Raw genomic sequence first — 22140 nt, forward strand, 5'->3', positions numbered from 1 at the left:
AATTTTGAATTCGTATCTATTTATAACAAAATGATACATATCCTCTATGAAACATGCTTCAAGTCTTATTTTATTCTGTAATTGAAAATTCAATAGAAACTCAAATATTTGTAGTAACATTTCCCCTAATGTTTATGTGTTATTTTGAAATAAGCTGTTTACCTGAATACTAGAGAAGGAACTACATGTTTAAATTGATAAACAAGCTACCTGATATAACTATTTACTTCTTTAATAATTAATAAAAATAATTGAAAGAATGATTTGATAGGGGAAGACATCAACATATCAACTAACAAGGCAAGAAATGCTTGCTTGCTTTTATGTGTTCAATGTTGTTTCAGATTTGACAGATCTGATGGTCATGAAAAATGCAGTATACAAAATTCTAAGTTATAGCTTTAGAAAGCATCTTCCACCCATCCTTTCCAGTGAATAGTTGTTTGTTTTCTCTTTTGCTTGTTCTATCCCACTTTCTATCATGTTTTTGACTTTTATTGTCACTGTTTTTATATCTAATTCCTTTGTGTGTTATACATTTACTGTAGCTGTAAAATTCATGCTTATATTGAAGTGCTTAGTACAATAAAAATGTTATCATTGTTCAGGATTTTAAAAAAAAGAGAGTGTATTCTACTCACTCTATCACCCCACCTAATTACTCCATTCAAGTCACTTGGTGCGGGCTTTCCTTGCAAATGTTCTAAAAGATCTCAGAGTTGGTAAATTCAATGTTCTAATCTCAGAAAAAGGAACAAATCCAGAGATAATGACTGGAGATAATGACTGGAACCTCATTATCTGTAGGTTCACTCCAATCTTGCAATGTACCCATGGAGAAAGTGGTGTGGTTATGCTCACTGCCATATTTGCAGGGGGAGGGATGAGCTCTGCAGGCTTGCCTGTCACTAAGCTGGTTGCTGCAGGAGCAGAGTGCCAGGCACTGAGACCTGGTGTCTTCTGGTTAGTTGTATGACCTGGTGGTTACATAAGCTTTCACTTTCTGTGATGTTCATGAAGTCCTTTTTATTTAATTTGTAAGAACCATCATGTAGCTTTCAGGGAATATGAATGCAAAAAAGTATAAATCAACTAAGAAATATACTGCTATATTTACAAAATATGAAATAAGAGGAAAAATGATTGGCTGAGAGACCTGAAAACATAAGGAAACTAATTTCTCCCTTTAATTACACACATGAGTGAAAATAATTAAAGTTGTGGGGGGAAAGGCCAAAACGTTGTTTCTCTAAGTGGTTCATGTCTTTTTCTTTGTGAAGAGATAATATCGTGCATACTAGTAACAAAAAATAAACACCCTAATGGAATAATGGACAAAGGACAATTTTCAAAAGAGAAATATAAATGAACAATAAATGTGGTATTAACCCTGTCACAGTTAAATAGAATGAATTAAAAATAATGAAATAAAAAGTTTTACATGTCAGATTTTCGAACATTAAATGTTGACTAAATTTAATGTTTGAAACGTTAGTGTGTAGTAGAACTAAGAGATTTTTTTATTTTGCTTTTTTCCTTGTTTTCTATATTGATTTATTATTGTCACTGCAAATTTAAGTATCAGTATATATTTGAAAACAAAATTTATTTCCATTTTGGGCATTTTGACAATAACATAAAAACCAACTAACCCAAACAATCCTAACTGTAGCTTCACTTAAGACAAATGTTTGAATCTCTGTTTATAGTTTCCTAAGGTAAATTTTCTTTTTTACATTAAAAAATACTACCCTCCCAACATTTTTTAAAAAAGAATCCTCCAGTATGATACCTCTATCTCACCTATAATTTTTTATTTTTTTATTTTCATATCTTGGAATCTTGTATAAAATTTTATTTACAAACAATTTTTACAGATACAGAAATTGTGTTCCATATTTCTACTGAGGATTATATGTGCCATAAACTGTACTGAGTACTTTATAAATTTCATCTCCATGATTTATAAATTGGAGATGCTATTTTTATATCCATTTTATAGATAACAAAAGTAAGATTTTGTGTTTCAGAGAGAATCCCAGTTGACTTGACTCAAAGCCTAATCTTCAAACTACCAAGCTAAGATTTCACAATTATATTTGAATGATTACAGTAAAAACCAAAATAAGTAAATAAAATATAAATGGTGGTTGATGCTAGGTGATCAAATTGTGGAAGCTCTGCTTTCTTCTTTTTTATGATTCCTACATCTCCTTCAGTAAGATTATTGTTTAGAATCAGACAGAATTTCTTGAAATGTGGGTAAAAGAGCTCTGAAGACAAGGTCTGCAGTGACCATGTAAGTTTTGTGCACAAACCAAGACAAGAAACATCACGGGGGTGACCAAGTAATATCTCACCTATAATTTACTCCAATTTGAGTTCATGATTTCCTTGATATTTCGTTATACCAAAGCACATTCAATTAGACAAGAAAACTAAAAATAATTAAACCCCCCATCTCATACACATGCACACACACACACACACACACACACACACACACACATTGGTCCTTCTGCTAAAAAAAAATCAAATTTCTCTATCACACACACACACACCACTCCTTCCTCTAAAAAAATCAAATTTCTCTATGCTGATTCTTAAACCTCTTATTATAACTCTCTCTGCTTCTAGAGTCTCTTCTTTTCTAACTGATCTGATTTATAGGTTCCTCCAAGATCACAGAGGCAATGTATTTTTTACTACTTTACTTTAAAATTATCCAATGTACTTTCATTAGGCAATATTAAGCCACCCATTTATGGAATCACTGTCTCGAATCCTCTGCTTCTTATGTAAAATCTACCTTGTCCATCTCCACAGTCAGTTTTACGTGAATATGCATTTGCCAAATTATGCTATAGTTTTTTTAAAACATTAAAAATTAGTAAAAACAACACGTCTTCCAGCAGCAGGTTGAAATCAGTAATTCTATTGTGATTGCTTACTTATTTATATATATTTGTAATTAAATATTTTTATACAACATGATTTTAGCATACTTTCTACAGAGAAAGACAGTAGGACCCATGTCTTCATATTTTGAAATAATATCAAATTCAGTCTATCTAAACCACTGTTTCTTCAGATGTGTGTTTCTACCATCTGTGTTGGAATCATCTAGGTAAACTGGGTTCTCTCCAGATTGACTAAGACTCACATTGATAAGTGATCAAGTACATCTAAATATCTGAGTGAAAGAATGCTTAAGATGAAACTAGTGGCAGATTCTTGTACTGTTTCTTTAAATATACTGTAGCACCCTGCTTTTTGTTCATTTACAAATTACAAGTTGATTCATCCTTGGTGATTTTAACACTTGTCTGTGTTTTTGGCTTGTCAACAATAAAAATACAGTTATGAACAGTTGACTATGTCATCTGTGAGTGACTTGAAAGGTTGGTTTAAATTCGGTAATGATTTTGCTCTTGAAAAGCTTTCAGTCATAATAGAGAGCCAGATTGAGATGTGTTGATGGCCTGAAAACAAAGATGTGTGGTAAATTGCTTGCTCTCTGAGGCTCTCCTTGCTCTTGAGGATGTGGCATTGATATTGTGTCAATTGTTAAGTACAGAGCATTGAACACAGGTCCTCCCATGCCTCTGCCAAGGATGTACCTCCTGTCACTGCCTCCATTAGAGACAAAACCCATTTAGGGAAAGTGGCTTTTTCAAGTGGAATGAGCAGCTGTGTCTTCTCTGAGAATGATGATTGAACACTGATCAGTTCTTGTGAAGTTACAAGTTACAGTACCATTGGAGATCTAGTTCTAGCTAGAATAAAAAATAAATTTTTCACTTCCATTGTTCATTCACCCTTCATTTAAAACAGTGACATATCCTGCTTTAGGAAAGAAATAACAAAGATTGGGAACATCTTTTTCTCCTCTCTCTTTACTTCTTTTAATGCTTTTTACTGCATTTCTAGAATAGATTAGAAAATTATGCAAAAATCCTTTGACTATTAAACTATTTTGTCAAAGCAATTACACTAAAGTTAAAATGGGCTTTCATTATGCCTTTTTGCTCCTGAAAATATTGTCAAATAATTTTGTGAAAATTTCCTAAAGGTATTTTTCAGTATATCAGAAATCTAAGACTTGCAGGATATAGGTATTACTTATTCTGATACCAGCAACTTTAACTTTTGAGCAGTTTACTGTCAAAACCACTCAGTTCATTTCCTCAGCATATCAAGCAAGAATAAGTTGTCTTTCTTTCTATTTGAACTCAAATACTCATTTCTTATTATTCTCAGAGGAGGAATGGCTTAGTTATTTCTTATAATGGTGGTATACAGAGTATTGAATCCAAGATAAAGAATAGCAAAGAATTTATATTTCTTATTAGCTTGGGTAGATCACTGTTCACTGTCTTAACCAGCAGCTGGTTTAATTTCTGTGTGCAACATTTTTTTCCTTTCTTTCTTCGGAAAGCTGATTCTATATATATATAGTTTTATATATATATAGTTCAGTATATATATATATATATATATATATATATATATATATATGTATATATATATATATATATATATATATAGTTCAGAGAAAGAAACAGAGACATATAATTACCTAAAAATAATGATGTAAGTATGAAGGATAAGAAAAGAAACACTATTGTACTAATCCAGACACCAGGAAACCAAAGCAAGGAGCTAAAGGGAGGAGGGATAAGCAGATGGAAGAGAATTTATTGTTGTTTTTAGATTGGGTCAATTAGAATACAGATTTCAAAGAAATAAATAAAATAAGCTCACTGAAGCTAAGGTGGATGCAGGAACATAGATAAAGTCAAAGAGAATAAAATGGAAGAGGTGTGATGAAAATGATCACCAGAGTTTAAGTAACTGTGTTAGTCTCAATCAACTGTCGTTTAAAATTACATTATTGTTCTCGCAATGGATGCACTCCTAGAGAAATGACAGTAGAAACTGCTAAAGTAGTGAACTGATGATAATCACATACCTGTTCCAACTGAGTGGACTTTGGAGAGCTAAATTCCCTAAACCACCTAAGTGAAGAGAGGGTTACTTGCTTGCCCATGTTGGCCTTTACAGAGTTAAGGTGTATGTTAATTGGCCTAATTCCCCAACTGACTCTTGAGTCAGCTAAATTAATGATTCGATCATATATATGCTATTAAAACTGCATTTCCTGGTGAGAAGAATAATAGTAAAGTAGTGGAAGTCTTTTGGGGCGGAGGATGGTTTGAGCCACGATAGGAATTGCTAGCATGATTATTTGAAAAGCATGACATGTGGCACACAGAGTGTCTCTCCTACCATCCCTGCCAAGACAACCACACTTAATTCCTGGTACCTGGGATATGCACCTTATGTGGCAAAAAAGATTTTGCAAATAAAACTAAGTTAAGGACCTTGATATATTCTAGATTATGTGTCCTTAAAAGCAGAGGAACTTTCCCAATTTTAGTGAGAGAACAACTACATGAGAGAGATGTAGTTAAGAAAGAAGGCATAGAGGGATGAAACACTGCTGCCTTTGAAGGTGAAGAACGAGCATGTGAGTTTGGGAATGTGGGCACACTGTAGAAGAAAATATGAGGCAATAGATTCTCACTGGAACCTTCACAAAGGAGCAAAGTCCTCAGCTCAGTGAGACCAGTGTTGGAGCTCTGACCTCTAGAGCTGTAAAATGATAGACTTCATAGTGAGTTTGTATTATTGCTATGAGTCAATATCTACTTTGTATTTAAGTCTATAGTTTCATTATACATGATTGTCTATAAAAGTTAAGAACAAAAAAATGCTTCAGTTATTAATTCGTATTTCACCAAGTGACAACACTTCAGAATTTTCTCTGACTTTTCCTATTTTGTTTGTGTGCTTTTGAAAAAATTTAGGAATGCCTGTCTAAGGCACCTTAAAACATCATAGACTTTAAAATTTGAGTATATGAAGAAAGAAAAAGTTGACTGAATTCTGAGCATTTCTGTTCTTTAACTGAGCTAGCACCTACTGTATGCTACTGTATCACCTTAATTTGCCCCAACTGTAACAGTTACCAGAATTGCAGGCAAAATGTCTAAAAAGAAAATTCATGTCTAGGAAGCACAACTTTTGCAAAGTCAAATCTTAAAATAAACCTTACCTTGAGTCCAAGGCATTTCAAGATGTGATTGATAACCGATGTTTTGTTCCGAATTTGCAAGTAAATTCTTGGTAAAGACTCAGATATGAATCATGAAACCATAATAGAAATTTTAAGGATATAATTTTCTATAAAGTAGAGTTTGGTGGGAAAGAATTGGTATGGTATAGTACTGTGTTACGTCCACAACTGTGAAACTATGAAGTGGAAAAGCTCAGATTCTAGCGTCAGGCGGACCTGTATTTTGAATCCTGGTAGTACCACTTCCTAGTTATAGTCTTTGTTTTATAGGATTTCTGCAACAATTAAATTGTGATAAAAGTAAAACAATATATATTCAATACGTGTTATTTATTTTGTGAGGAGTCAATTGTATAATTTATGGATCTAATAGTATAAGACATCAGCACAGAAATATAGAAGATTCTTTTATATTTTATTTTTTGCAATCATGTAATGCCAGAAGAAAGAACTCTTAACCAAGAGATGCACATAATTCAACAATGGGCATAGAGTAAAATTTTCTCCTTGTTTCTTGACTTCCTTTTATCAAAATATGTTCTTCATTATCCATTAGTGTATACTTTGAAGTCCCTAACACACTTTGAGAGTAAATGTGTGTAAGTTTGTGGGCAAACTGAATATCTTTCTACCTTAAATCCTGATTTAGAATTTTCCCCCTGAAATCTGCTAGTCCAGACTGTGAAGCATTGCCTAGTTGAGCTTTGGTGCCCTGGTCTTGATCACGTTTGGGCAGAATACAGTGCATGGGACCCTTAAAAAAAAGTAATTAGTCACCAAATATATTTTATACACTATGTGTTCATACAGCAACAACATTTTATCTTTGTAAAATGATTTAGAACTCATTCTTTTAGAATGTCCCATTGTGTAACAAATGACTCCTTAATAGTAATAGTAATGAGGATACATTCCATCTCACAATGCAATAACGAATTTAATAAGATGTATTAAACATAAATAGAGTATGGATATGAAGTCATTTTTTTCTTTGCAAAACTATTTTCTTACTTTCCTTGTTAAATTATAAAGTGATTTCCTGAAAAGTATTCCCTTACAATAACTGTATAGCAGCTAGAACACTGAGGATATTTGAGTGTGATGATAACATTGAAAGTGATTTATTTTCCTGTTTATTCTGATCACATTATATCAAATTTACAAGTATAGAATAGTGGTTTAGAATACCACCAAACAGAGTGAGGAAGAGAGATGCAAACATTTCATTTATGTTCGTAAGAACAGTCACAAGTTGCCTAACTATTTGACAATTATAAATCAATTAGGACCAGTGGAACTGGACATATTTTACTACCACAAATGCTTAGGTGATTCTCAAGGAGTCTAAGTCCTCCCAAGGTGAGCTGCATACAGTGTTCCCACAGGAAGGAACCATTAAGTAAGCATTTAAACTCAACAAAGCTATCTCTTAAGGATGAGAGTAAATAAAGACTTTATGATCCATAAAATGTGAGCTGCTTTACCATGAATAGATTCTCTTGAAAGAAACTTCTAAAGGATATAAAGAATGAGATTCATTCATTTAACAGATAAGCACTGAGCCAGGAACATTTCTAGGAGCTGGAAACACTTAAGAGTAAACAAAACATGAGAAAATATTGCTCTCTCACCAGAGAGCAGAGAGAATGAGGGAAAGGAGGAGGAGGATGTGTGATCTGGGAGATAAAGGGAAACAGATTGTAGGAACTTTGATTGTTAGTCTGGGTGAGACTGGAAGTCACTACAGGGTTCTGAGCAGAAGATGGGCATGATATCAGTTATATGATAAGAGAATCATTTTGTCTGCTCTGTTAAAACAGGGGCTGAATATGGAAGTAGGAAGTCCTAACTGACATGCAAGGGTGAGTGGATAGCAAAGAAAGCAGTAGACACCTGGCTAACTTTGGTCTTAATAAAAAAAATAACGGGTAATATCTGGGTTTAAACAACAAGAGGATAGTCCCGAATGAGAGCAGCTAGCTCATCAGCCAAAGGAAAGCAGGCATGATTGGAAATAAAGGGCTTTTACTTTTTGCCTGCTGTTTGGAGACATTGAATAATATTAGCACTTCCTTACCATACTTGTTTAAGTTTCTGGACAAACTACTAAAAGGATAGAAGTAGGCATATGCATTTCAAACCAGTAGTGGGTAGAAAAAGCAAACTGACTCAAATAAAAGTAAAGAAGGAGTAGGAGAAAGAATCAAGAAGAAACAGAATCAGTAAGACAAATATACAGCACAAATAAGAGAGCTGAAAAAATTCCTTATACATTGATGGTCTAATTAACTGTGTGTAGACTTATCTTGCTAATTAAAGACACATATTGATATGGTAGATAAAAAGCAAAATTTCTGCAGGGTGTGATGATTCATGCCTGTAATCCCAGATATCAAGGAGTGATAGGTAGAAGGATCACAGTCTAAGGCTGACAAGGGCAAAAAGTAAGACCATGTCTGGAAAAAAACAAAAAAACAAAACTTTAAAAAATGGCTGGGAGTGTAGCTCAAGTGGTCGACTGCCTACCCAGCAAACAAGTATGAGACTCTGAGTTCAAATCCCAGTACTGCCAAAATAAAATCTACCACCACCACCAAAAACAACCCCCCATACACACAAAAAAGGAACAAAACAAAAAAATCCCTCCCCAAAACAAACAAAAAGCAAAACTTATCTAGAGGTTGTTTTCAAAACTAATTTATAGTGCAAAAACACAGGATTGAATGAGGCTGAAAATATATAAAAATAGATTAAGTCATGCTTTTCAAATAGTAGCCAAAAGGAAGATCATACAGCAAATAAATATTAGTCAAAACAGATGTAAAGGCAAATATAATAAAGGCAGAACAAAGGGTTCATTTCAACAGCAATTGGCTTTGAGAAGCCAAAGCCAATTCTTCAAAGCTTCTTGCTTATTTATGTAGTTCTGTTCAGGAGGATTTACCTTCACATGCACAAAGAAGATAATCACAGAATGATAAAACATGAAATATAATTTAAAGCATATGCGCTAAAAATAGCTTCCAAATACTGCAATAACTGATAGAATAACAAGGAAATATTTACAATCCATCATCAGAGTTGGAGAATTAAACATACCTCTTTTTCATTACCTGTCTTACCCCCCCCACAAAAAAACCCAGAAAGAATGTAGAACCTTTGAAAATACATTTAAAAAGCTAAGCTGATAGATATATCCTGGCTGGAGACTATATGCTCTTGTCAAGTACATGAGTAATGTTATAAATAGCTATGAATTCATTGTAGATAATTTAAAGTATTGATATCAAACATGTACATGTTTCACAACATTATACAGTTAAAATGGATACCAACAAATAAAAGATAAGAAACCACAGAGATAATAGGAAGGAATTAGAAAAATATGGATTAAGGACAAAAGAAAAGGATTGGTATTATATAGTGTATAATTCTTGACATTCATTCACACAGAGCATATAGGTAATTAGCTATTTGAAGAAATTTTTGTTTCCTTTTCTATTTTTACTTATGACAGAATAATTGATTGCAACTCCCCACTTCCCTAAACATTTGGTATGCTAAGTTCCCTTTTCACTGATTTTATGAAGCCTCTGGCTTTGCCTTAGCTAGGGTGGTGAATATTCATATGAGAAGTGAAGTCAAGCAGCACAGAGCTCACCTTTACACTCCAGTTACAGCCTGCTGGGTCAGCCCCAAGCCAAAACTGAGAAATCAGCCAAGTTTATCTTCTGAGCTTGATACCACTATTTCTCACAGCTTTCTGGCTTCCTACTATTTTTAGCACTTTCTTTTCCCTAGGCTCTTTGGGATCTTCAGTTAGAGAGGAAAATAATGATAAATTTGCTCATGACATTATATTAAAGATTTAAGAACTGCTTGCTCTCTCTTATGAAGCTGTTTTTAAAATGTGATATTTTTTTCTTTAAAGGGTTAATCACAAACTTGCACATTAAGGAATGCTGATATGTAAGTAAACAGTGGGAAAGGTTTAGGGTAGTGTGGGGGAGGGCTGCTGAGTACTTCCAGAAAGGGGTACAGATAATTCTTCATTGTGCTCAGGTGTGAGGTGTGACTGGTTGTGGTTATTTGTGTTCTGATGCTGTTAAAGTTAGAAAGGGAATGTGTGCGTATTACAGAAAGTGATGGAGGGAGAGTTACAGGAGGGAGAGAGGGAGACACATATGCTCTTTTATTTTTTGAGAGTATTCAACTGCAGAAAGTTCAGTAAAACCCTACAAGATCAGCTTTTCCAGAATGTTCCCATTCCACTTCTCTTTTGTCTTGGGACACAAATGTTACATGAATTTGTTCTATATGAATTTTAGCGCAAGAGTGAGCGAAAACTTCTGAAAGAGACTATGGGTTATTAGCATGCATTGGACCATCCTGTGCCTTCTTGTAAAACTAAAATGTTTTAATGATAGGAGTACCACTTTTTCTCTCCAAAAACCCATTCCGTAGATTTAGACTTGAAAGTCTGAGGACAGATCCTAGAGGACAGGGAATTTTATTTTATTTTTTAACATCACAAAACCAGTCCCGTAGTCCAAGAAAGCACATAAGTGCATATACATGCACACACACTCTTTCTGACTTCCATTTAATTTTATTTAGTTAGTCCTGCTCTTTTTGGGAAAAATACTCTAATTGTTCAAACAATTTTCTTCTTTGGTTCCTATAGCTTGCCTATGACTAGACTAATAAAAATACCACTTTAGATTTTTTTTTTCAATTTTCTCAAATTCTTTTCAATTTTCCTAACACTTCGAATAGAGAAAATATTTGCTCATAAAGGTAACAGTTAAATGAAAGGACTTGATTAAAATATTTCTATTAATTATGCACTATTGATGACCAAATCCTTGATCTTTCTTTCCCTGTTTTAATTAGGCCACTCCTAATTAACTTGGGATTCTCTGTGTTTTAGTAGTAAGTACTCTCAGTCCTGGGCAAACCAGGATGGTTAATCAGCTTATCACTAGTCCACTGCCAGCGCTGTCTAACTTTCTCTTCCCTCTTTCATATCAAAATTTCTCCACTGAGTACTCTATACTCTCTTTTTTCTCATCTTGACCTCTTAGTTCATTCCTGAACGTACTGTAACTGGCTTCTGTCTCTATCACTCCACACACATGAGGTTTGCAGGAGTTGTCAATGACCTTCAACATTTCCCTCAGGAGACTGGCCAGTACTCTGCTGGTGGATTTGGGACTGCTGGTCCAGCCACTTAGCTGAAGCTCTTCATTCCCATCTTCTACAGCAACACAGATTCCTGGTTTCTGACTGTTCCTTTAACCACTTATACATGGGTTATCTCCCTTTACTTATTTTCTAAAAGATGATTTCCCTAAAAATTCTACACTTGATCCTCTTCTTCTCTTATTACTCTACAAATCTTTTCCTGGCTGATTTCACACACTTCCATGTTGTTAACCACTCCCTATAGGATGATGACTTTCAAATCTGTACTTGTTACCCAAACTTTTCTTGTGAGCCAACAACCTATGAAACAGCTCTTATAGTGCCTTATATGCAATTCAATAAAGCTAAAATTTTTATTATAAACTGTAATGATCTCCACTATTATGCTCCTCCTCTTTGTTATTGGTATTATCATTAATGGTTCACCTCTGCCAAAAATCCTAATGTCATCTTTGACCTTACATTCTCTTTCACCTCCACTGAATTACTAAATCATTTTAGTTTTAACTCCTAAATAATGTTTAAATTGTCTTTATTCCTCCAACCTTACTCACATTTCCTAGTTTCAGAGCTTGCCATGTTTAGTCTAAATTATAGCCATCACCCCACTGTACTCTTGCCTTCAAACTCTTTCCTGCCTACTTATAGTGTCTGTTACACGGTGCCACTGTACTCACCATGTAACAGTGTTTCCCACAGCAGTTTTTATATAGGATCACGTAGATACTTTTACCTTACCATGTTGCAAGCCATCTTTCTGTTTATCTCCGTCACAAAAGAGTAAATTCATTATGAAGGGAGCTATACTTTATCTTTGTTTCCCTTGTGCCTGCCTCTGTGCCCAGCATATGGCATGAACATCAAGAACTGAGCATATGATGCAAGCATCATATGTATTTCTATGTTTGTATTCTTTCCTGTCCTCTTTTCTAAAGGGAGGAGACCATGGTTTATCATTTTATATACATGTTATAAATACAGCTCCTTTATTAATTAATTTCTATTGAGTTAAAATCTTGTCAGGAATGTGGAACTCTTTTTTCTTGTTAGTCTTCACACTCTCCATAGTAAGTAATGCTAAGTGGTCCTTCTGATATTTTTAGCTTATTTAACTAGTGTAGTGAAAATTGCTATTATTTGCCAGATACTTAGTGACTAGAAAAATGACGCAGTATTTAAGATGATTTTTTAAATATCTAATTTAGTTCTAGATGCTCACCAAAAGGTCAAAGCTGTAGGGAACAAAAGTTGTATATCAAAAGCCCCTCACTTTTATGAGAAATCAACATGAAGTATAACAGAGATAGATTCCTATAGCATTTTGAATAGGAAACTCAGATAAATGTAGATAACTTTAATTTTGACTTTCATTAATATTAAACAACTAGTTGTTTATATAATATAACCAATTCATAATAATACCAAGCTGTCTTTAAATGATTGCTTCCTGGTTAAGGGAAGCAATTTTACACTAAGAAATATAATACAATTTAAATGCAGCACAATGGGCTTCATGAATGTACCAGAAGTGTTCACTGAAATCAAGTTAAACCCTTACATTGTGTGTGAATAAATATGCTTATACAGTCACAGCTCTCCCTGTTTTGCAGAGTTTCAAATATATAAGAGAAAATGAGATGCATATTAGATTTTCAAAAACATCTAACTTGATATGAGATCTGTAATTCCTGAAAATTTGTGAGAGCACTTATTTTCAGTAAAACAAATTCGCTTGATTTCATATTTAAATGGATTGTCTTAGGTTAGCAACAGTTTTCTACAGTAGGTAGTTTCTAAGAAGGAACTAAACAAAATGATTTATACTTTGTTGCTATAAATACACACAGGAAACCATTTCAAGATCTTGCCATACTCTTAATATAAGCTTCAGTTTTCTTTATTCAGAGGGAAATATATTATCTACTAGGATGAGAGATGTGGTAGCCAATTATCCCAGCTTGTCCTAGAGATTCCCAATAAAACAGAAGTTACATGTTCTAGGAAACACCTTTGTCCCAGTATAAAACAGGAAGGTGTTAACCCTGCTGAAAGATGAACTAAACTTTGAAACCTTGAGATAATAGAGTCTTACCTTAACGTCATTGGTGTTCATTTGCGTTCCTTCCTTTCCCACAAATATATCATCAATGTCCACAAGGTGTACCTGTCCAAGGACAATGTCAGCCTCTTTCCTGACAAGAAGGAGATAGCATCAATGAAGATCAGCTTGTGCAGCCAAAAGTTCAAGTTGCTTCCAAAAAGAACTCGCTGAATTCCATCATGGAGCCCTAGGTCGTGTATGATAGTGGCATAAAAAGCACCTTTAGATATGGGAGGAGAAAGGTTTTCTGGGGTCTTTACTTTGGCAAATATCACTGGTTGGTAGGCTGAGTGATTAATCTGGAAAACTGTCCAGTCAGTTCCAGGTAAAGAACCTTTTTCAAGCTTGGAAGATTTGGTCACACGAAGCAATGGAGAATGAGGATTAATACAGCAATCTTTTACTGCAAGGTTTCCATATATGGAAAAAGAGAAACCTTTTATCTGAAAGTTCTGTAGCTTCTTCCAATGACACCCACACCATATTCGACACAGTATTTATCTAAAAGGCTTCGATTCCAGGAGTTCATATTTATATACTTTAAAATATTCTCATAAATAATGAGAATATATTTGCCTTTAGTTTTGTCTGTAAGTGCCGGAAGATCTCCTTTTCCAGGAGCAATTTCAATGTAATATTGGAATCTACTTGACTCTAGAATCATAATGATGTCTTGGCCAAGCGGTGAGTACTGGCTCTCCACAAACACTAAGACTATGGGATCTGTCCTTGAGGCATCAGAAAGCCTTGCTGACTTCATGTCCATCAGCCTATATGGCAAGTGTTGGAGGTCACCACAATCCACTTCTGAAGTCATTTCAGAGAGTTCACTTTCCTGTTTGTAGCCACTGTACAGGTAGTAAGCAGAAATAACAATGCTCACCATACAAAAAGTGGCAAGCAGAATAACTGTCCTTTGAAAGTGTCTGTGAAGCTTCATGATAAAACTCATGTTGTATATCCTTTCCTTGACTATTTTTGAGAGAAGCACCATAAATGTAAAACAAACGATAGTGTTTCAGCTATTTTTCCAGCCTCAGGCAATAGTTTATGTCACCATTGCAGCACATCTGTATTGCATGATCAGGACTCACAGGAAATAGAGTCTGAAAAATAGAAAAAAATAGAATAGAATATGAAATATTCAGTGCCTAGCACTAGAATGTGCAAGCTTTTTTTTTTAAATCTTATTGACCCTGATAAGTGGCAGACTAGTGGACAGATGAACTGGCTTGAAGGAAATTAGAAAACCTCTTTCAGATGTGGTTGAAGACATGAGAGGGATGAGATGAGGAAAGTGACTCCACTGAACAGAAAAAAATAATTGAGCTAATCAGGAATTTTCTTTTGCTCTTTGAGCTCTGCATCAAACTTGGTAGATAATATCACAGACCTCTGACACCACAGAGAGTTTGCCTGAGCCATATACTGCTGTTTTCTGTCATCAAGATATGCATCATGTAATGTATGATCAAACATGTGTGTTCACTTACATGTACTGAAAGTTTATAAAAGTTTGGGTATGTTTCACTAAGTTCCACAATTAAAATGATAGTCCTTTTCTTTTCTAGAAAGTTGTTAACACAAGGAATTTTGTTACTCAATATACATTTCAAATTCATTAGAGAAACAACCTATAATAGTTACTTTCATTAGAAAAAACCCTTTTAAATGCACATATGGTTCCACAACCCAACTGATCATTTTAGAGTGAATATTTACCTAGTTAAGTTTTTCAAAATTCGGAGCAGTCATGTGGTGAGATGAATATGAGGAATAAAACACTCCCCAGTCTCCTTTGGCTCTGTTGTATTATGGATGAATTCAGGCATCGTGCATTGCAGAATGTTTACTGACAGATTCACTTTCTGTACATTCTATTTCTACTATTGAACAAAGATCTCAGTAATCATATGAAAACATCCTATAAAGCATTTTAAAAGCATAATGAAAATAGTTGTGAAGTCACAAGAAATGCCTTGTTTTGTAATAATTCCAAATTCCTTTCAAGTCTTAGTAACTATTGGAAATTTAGTAACTTTGAAAAATAGTAAGAAAGAAGCACAGGCATTTGTTTCTTAGAACAAAAGTTTAGTAGAGTCTTACGTCCCTGGCACTGTGCAAAGAAATATCACAGATCATAAAAAAATTAAGAAATGTCTTGCCATTGTTCATAGGACAAGCTAAGTAGCTGGCAAGATAAAAAGTGGCAGGAAGCACTGTATTTGGTGTTTACCATAAGTTTAGGGTTTGTTGCACCTCTGCTTCTTAATTGTAGCATTTTAGACTCATACCTTCCAAATAAAATGTTGGAATAAATTACCACTATTAACGAATGCTAGATTTAAAATTCTGTACTATTCACTTATGAAGTAAGCAGTGATTAATACTTTGAATAATATATGTTTATCTTTGTGAAGAATATATTCTGTAATATAACTACAGGATATTTGTGATATTTATTTTGTAAATTATATGTTATAGTTTATTCATTCACATCTTTAGGGCATCTATGTTGTTCATTCAAATATTTATGGGGTAGCTATTTTTCTGTTTAAAATATACATGTTAAGCATGGTGAATTTCTTTAAAAGGTCTTGAATTTTAAAGCATAGACAATGACAAGGGTGATCATTTATGGCTATAAATTAAGGACACGTGACTGTAATGAGATGAACAAAGAAAAAGACTGTAACAAGTGGGGAATCTGTAAAATGTTCTGGGAGGATAGGACTGGGGAGTTCCCTAAAGGATGATGGGAATTCAAACACACATGTGAGATTTAGACAAGGTTATAGAGATAGCAGTGAGTACAACATTGGGCAAGGGACATGAATGAAAACTGAAAGAAATGGTGAAGAATATTAAACAACAATTTGACTAGGAACTGCTTACAGAGATGACAGGGAGATTTGATGGCACAGAACTTTATGACTGTGAAAGCTAATAGGGAAACATTAAACTTTCTGATTTACCAGAAAGTATGGTAAAGAGTTAGAATTAATGAATAACCTGGAAGATAACATAGAGCTGTCTCAGAAAGCTGAGTCTTGCAAGCCAATGTTGATGCATTTCTCACAATGTAATGCTGAAATGTTAATGATCACAGAAAAGGGAGGACAGAGGGAAGGGATAAGTCTGAGGAACGTTTCGGTTGACATGCCATGTGAGGTGCACACACAACATCGCTCTGCCAGGGAAAATGCCATCAAGTGATCTGACGTGCTCTATAATCAATGGAATATAAAGAAGAACATTCTGCTATTAAAGCATGCTAGTTACAGGTTTAGGTGAAATTTAAGCCAACAAAAAACTAAACAGACAACTTAGAGTTGTTAACTGTAGTTATTTTCTTTTGGTGAGTAATTGTGTTTTAAAGTTGTATACATGATTATGAACATAATCTTCTGCAAGATAATGGCAGGAAACAAAATATCACATCTTTCCATGTATGTGTTTTGATTTTAGCTGTGAATTTTTTTGACTGGATATAAAATATAGCGACACACTTTGCATTTCTGTTGGCAGTATTTCAGTTTGTTCCAATTGTCAGAAGTGATGAACTGAGAGGTCAGGAGTATTTGCTCTCACTATTTAGAGCAGATATTAGAATCCATCAAATTTACCTTTTCTGTTAGCAGGTATAAATGCCAAAGGATATTTCTTTTATATTAGACGCCTCAAGTTTTATTCTAATACCAAAGGTAATTCCACTGAATGTCTTTGAGGTTAGGGTTTGCCCTAACATCGTATTTAAATGGATACATTAAGATTCTCTTGTTCTCTGCAAACCTAGACAGGATCTTGCCAAATAGCCCAAGCTGACCTCAATCTCAAGATTCTCCTGCCTCAGCCTTCCCATTGCTGGGATTACAGGCTTGAACGACCACAACCAACTTCTCTGCAGACCTTTTTAATACACAACACACTTGGCCATGGCCAATTTAAATCTGTGGTGTGGACTCTTAGAATTTTCTGTTAATACCACAACCTTATCTATAAATAGCTTCTTCCCATTCTCTGCTATGTTTCACTTCTTTTCCTTGGGGGCATAGCACTATAGCAGAAGACAGAGGCAAAGGTACAGACCTCTGAGCCCTTATTGAGTGGGTTTATCAGTAGGACACATGGGTGTGGAAAATTAAGCTTATCCACAAATTCCCCTGTAAAAATTCCTTTAATTTTTCAAACTTGGAAAGAACCAGTGGGTACACATGATCATTGTGAAAAGTGCCTCTCTTTGGCACTTATTACTGTAATTATAATTAAAATTTTTCTTAAAATCATCTTTCCTGTTAGCCTGAAAGCTAAGAAGGTAGAGTGGATGGCCCTTTTGTCTATCATTGCACCCCTAGTGCCAGGCATGGAGTAAGCAATCAATGACTATTGGAATTTATTGAATGCATTGGCACATTTATGCTTATAGGTTAATTTGAAAATTCTACTTTATTCTAATGCTGTAAAGTTACCTTTTCAGGTTACACATGACTATTAATACGGTTGTAGTTACTCAAAAATTTACTGGATTTAGTGTCTATTTTATTGATTACTAAGTAAATAAAATCACAGCAGCCCAAAATGTGATGAATCTAATATTTGTGATAGATACAAATCTTTACTCACAAAAATTACCTACCAGTTAATCATTCTGCAATCAGCCATCAGGTATTTATTGAACAGCTACTTTGGGAGTAGTACCACTGTACTCAGTGCTGACGGTACCAGAGAGGTCACATTAGGAATGATTCCTTCTAAGCCAGGCTTAGAAAGACAAAAGTCACATGTTTTCTCTTATGTGTGTAAGACAGATCCAAATACAAATATTATCATATATACTTAAACACACACACACACATATCTCCATATAACATGTTTCCAAAAATGGGACGATTAGAGGAGAATAAGGCAGGTGGGAAAGAAGAAAAGAATGATAGACAGTGGATAATATTGAACTACAGCTATGTAGGAACAGGCACAATGAAATGCTCTGAAAACTGTTGGACAATGCAAGGTAGGGGGAAAAGGGTAAGGAAGAGAAAAGAGGGGGTTAGACTGATTAAAATATAATATATTTATGGGTACAATACCAAGGCAAAACATCACTAACAATGAACAGACAAGGACAGAAATGTAAAACAGGTCATGTTAAGGGGAGGGTAATTGTAGGAGGGGGAGGGTAAAGGAGGATGAATATGGTTGAGATACTTCCTATACATGTGTGAATATGGAACATTGAAACCTGTCGAAGTCATTTCAAGAAGGGGAGTTGGGGAAGAGGAAGAATAATGGGGGGGAGGGGATGAACCAAACCAGGTTACAATATAAGTATGTATGGAAATGTCACAACGAAACCCCCTGTATAATTATCATATACTAATAAAAACATTTTTAAAGAGAAATGATTCTTCCTCTATAAAGATGACTCTCTCAAGGGGAATGAAACTGTGAAACAACAGCTAACAATTTGTTGCATACAATAAGTTATGATTCATGTGGTAAAACTTTATGATATAGAAGAAAGAGAGAGAAAGAGAGATTTAAAAAAGCTTAGGAATGTCAGTGACAGTTCCTAAGATCCATGGTACCTACAGAGTACGTGAGATGACGGGCAGGGCTTGGATATAAAGACGGGGAGAGTAAAGCAGGCAAAATGCCCTGGCTAGGCTAAAGAAATAAAATGGCTTCAATGTGAGTACCTGAGAGTGAGAATAAACTAATTCTAAGACACAATGTGTTGGGATAAAATTGGAAATAATATTTGGTTGAAAGAGTCCTGTGGATTAGTGAATGTCCTTGGAAGTGACTGTGAAATTCAAGGTTATTATCTCAGAAATATCATTGGATATATTTGAACAAAAAGAGACCATAAAAATATTTTCAGATGATTAGTGGAGCAGTGTCATCTGGCATGAGCAAATAGTGGTAAAATGGACAGAGTCCACACTACATAGTACATAGCAAAGAAGTAGGAAGCATCCAGAAAGGCCCAGCTAAGGGGTTGCTGGTGTGATCCCATGGGAGGTGGTATGAATCCAGACATAAGGTCATTATCAGGGAGAATGGAGATGAAGAAACACTTGGGAGGATAGCAGGAATTATGGTGGGGGAGGAAGCAGGCTTGAGGAGTAGAATATAAAGGCACCAGTAATAAGAACATAAAAATTAGGGTAGAAATTAGTTTGAGCTAGTGACATATATTTCAAATGCAGGCAGATGGAACAACTAAGTGATATGTGGTGAAAGAACAAAACCATTTATGCTCTGTGAAATAGCTTTGTGAAAATCTCTGAAATCAATGGGTCACACACCCATCTGAACATGCTACATAAACCCGGATACTCCGAAAAGCTTTCCTCACCAACTCCACTGTTTTCCCACTTTGGGCCAGACTCATCTCCTTGAAACCTTTACCACAAATCTTGCTAAGTATTGTTAGCAAGAATATCTGCTTAATGTTTCTCTTCCTCGTTAGACTAAAATTTCCAAGGTTACAGGGCTCCTGTTGTTTCCAATAATTTTTCAAATACGAAACAAGATAAAAACACTTTTATAAACCAACAAGATCAATAGATAAGCACTTCAGTACAGGATTACTGTGTTGTTGAAGTGCTCTCACAAAAATACATGGAAAATTATAGACTTTTGCACAATCAGGAGAATAGTGCTGATGGTTGTGGTTGAATTCTGCTCCCTCTTCAACTTATGATGAGGAAAATATGCTGGATGACCAAGAAACTGTAAATTAAATATAGAAAACCAGCAAACCACTTAGACTTGTATTTTGAATAAGCACAGGTTCAGGGAGATGGACTAGTTATGAATGTCATCACTTTATCAGAGTTTCCTGTAAGTCACACTGAAGGAAATAACACCATGCAGAAAGGTAAAATAACAGTAGCATCCTACACCATTAATGAACACTTAACATGTACAAACACTGTGTTGGCCATTCTACAAGGTAAACAACTTGCCAAGATATCACAGCTAGTAGAGGCTGAACTGAAATTTGAATTCTGACAGCCTATATCAAATATCCCACACACTTGGGAAGACAGCTACAGCATATCTTTTCCTTCCACGCTAGGATTGGAAATGGGCATTGGGAAGCTATTGCCTTTAGATGCTGCACTTTCCTCAGATGGAAGCAGCGATGCTGTGATAGCTATTTCATAGACTTTTAATGAAGATTATGAGATAAACTATTAAAATCTCTTAGAATGGTGACTGACACATAGAATGAATAGGTCAAGGAAAGTTCACTATGAATCTATAAAGGGCAGGCACAAGTATTTTAGTTTAAGTGGAGTTGTGGAAAGCAGAGAAGTCACTCTTGGTTCAGGGATCTAAAATCAGGGGGTCTCCAAGCAAAAGAAGAGGCTCAGGTCAAAGCTTAACCAGCAGCCCATCCTTGGGTTTCTTCTCCTTCCTCCTCCTTTTCTTAGATGAGTCACACATTCTCTGGTTTTCATTGCCCTCTACTCTCCAATAAATTCCAAATGTTCATTACTCAGACTTCCTTCATCTAAGCTCTGGGACTTCAAATTGAGCTATCAACTTGACAAAAGAGCAACAAGAAGTCACCATTAACTGTGCCCTTTCTTATTATATACCAGCCAGTTTGGCTCCACTGGAATCATGTCACAAGCAAACTCAACCTGTCCAAAGCTGGATTTATGGTTTTTCCCCTAAAGCTATCTTCATCTCCCCATAATGACCTAGTGGTTCATCCTTGACACCTTCTTTTAATTCAGCTCTGCTTATCTAAATAAACCTAAGTCCTCTCATTTCTGTTGCTCCAAACTCACAGGATCCAGTGCACATTCTCTTTATCCAGGTAGTATTACTCACTTGAACTGCTATAACAACTAATCTCACCACAAATGTTCCTGGCTCCCCCCCACACTTTTCTCAATGCAGCATCAAAGTGGAACTGATTTATTTCTTTCCAGTTGAGAATTCATCAATGGCTGATTATTTCACTTGCTGATTAAAACCCATATTCCTATCCACGTCCATTATGCCCCTTTTGGTATGCATCCCACTCTGACCTCTCATACCTGAGTTTATGGTGTACTTCCATCTAAGTTCTGGGGAAATAGGTCAGCTTTTAGTTCTCCCAGAGGCAACCCTTGTTCTGTCTCAGGGTCTTCTCACATGTTGTTACCTTCATCTGGAATGTTTTTCCTTCCATTTCATCTGACTTTATCCTCCCAAATCCTATGGTTCTAAGTATAAATGTCCCTTCCTTACAGAAGTCTTTCCTGATCCCCTAAATCTGTAAGGCCTTCACATTAAACACTCTCTACTTTAGTCTATAGCTCACTTTACAGTTACTAGTCATTCTATGTTCTGTGTAATCTTTCTCTGTAGACTGGAAGCCTCATTAAGTACTTGTTTTACTCATTTCTTTGTTCTTGATGTCTAAGGATGTTTAATGTAAGAACATCACATTGAATACTTGTTGAATGGGTGAAGAAAAGCCTCTATTAATATTTATAAATAGCAATTGCATTCACAAACTAGGGAAATTATCAAACAAAACCATCTTCCATGAATTTTTTTTCTATCAGTCACATTGGCCTCAAACAGTCAGGGCTGCCCGACTCTGGTGACTTATGCCTATAATCCTAGCTACTCAGGAGACAGAGATCAGGAGGACTGCAGTGTGAAGCCAGTAAGACCCTATCTTGAAAAA

At 35.1% G+C, this 22140-nt stretch overlaps 1 pseudogene; it reads right to left on the reverse strand.

The window, feature by feature from the left end:
- The window catches only part of LOC141410919 (bifunctional heparan sulfate N-deacetylase/N-sulfotransferase 3-like), a 162605-nt pseudogene that overhangs the window by 134833 nt on the left and 5632 nt on the right, over positions 1-22140 (reverse strand).

This window comes from Castor canadensis, chromosome 9 (assembly GCF_047511655.1).
Source record: "Castor canadensis chromosome 9, mCasCan1.hap1v2, whole genome shotgun sequence".
Lineage (NCBI taxonomy): Eukaryota > Metazoa > Chordata > Mammalia > Rodentia > Castoridae > Castor > Castor canadensis.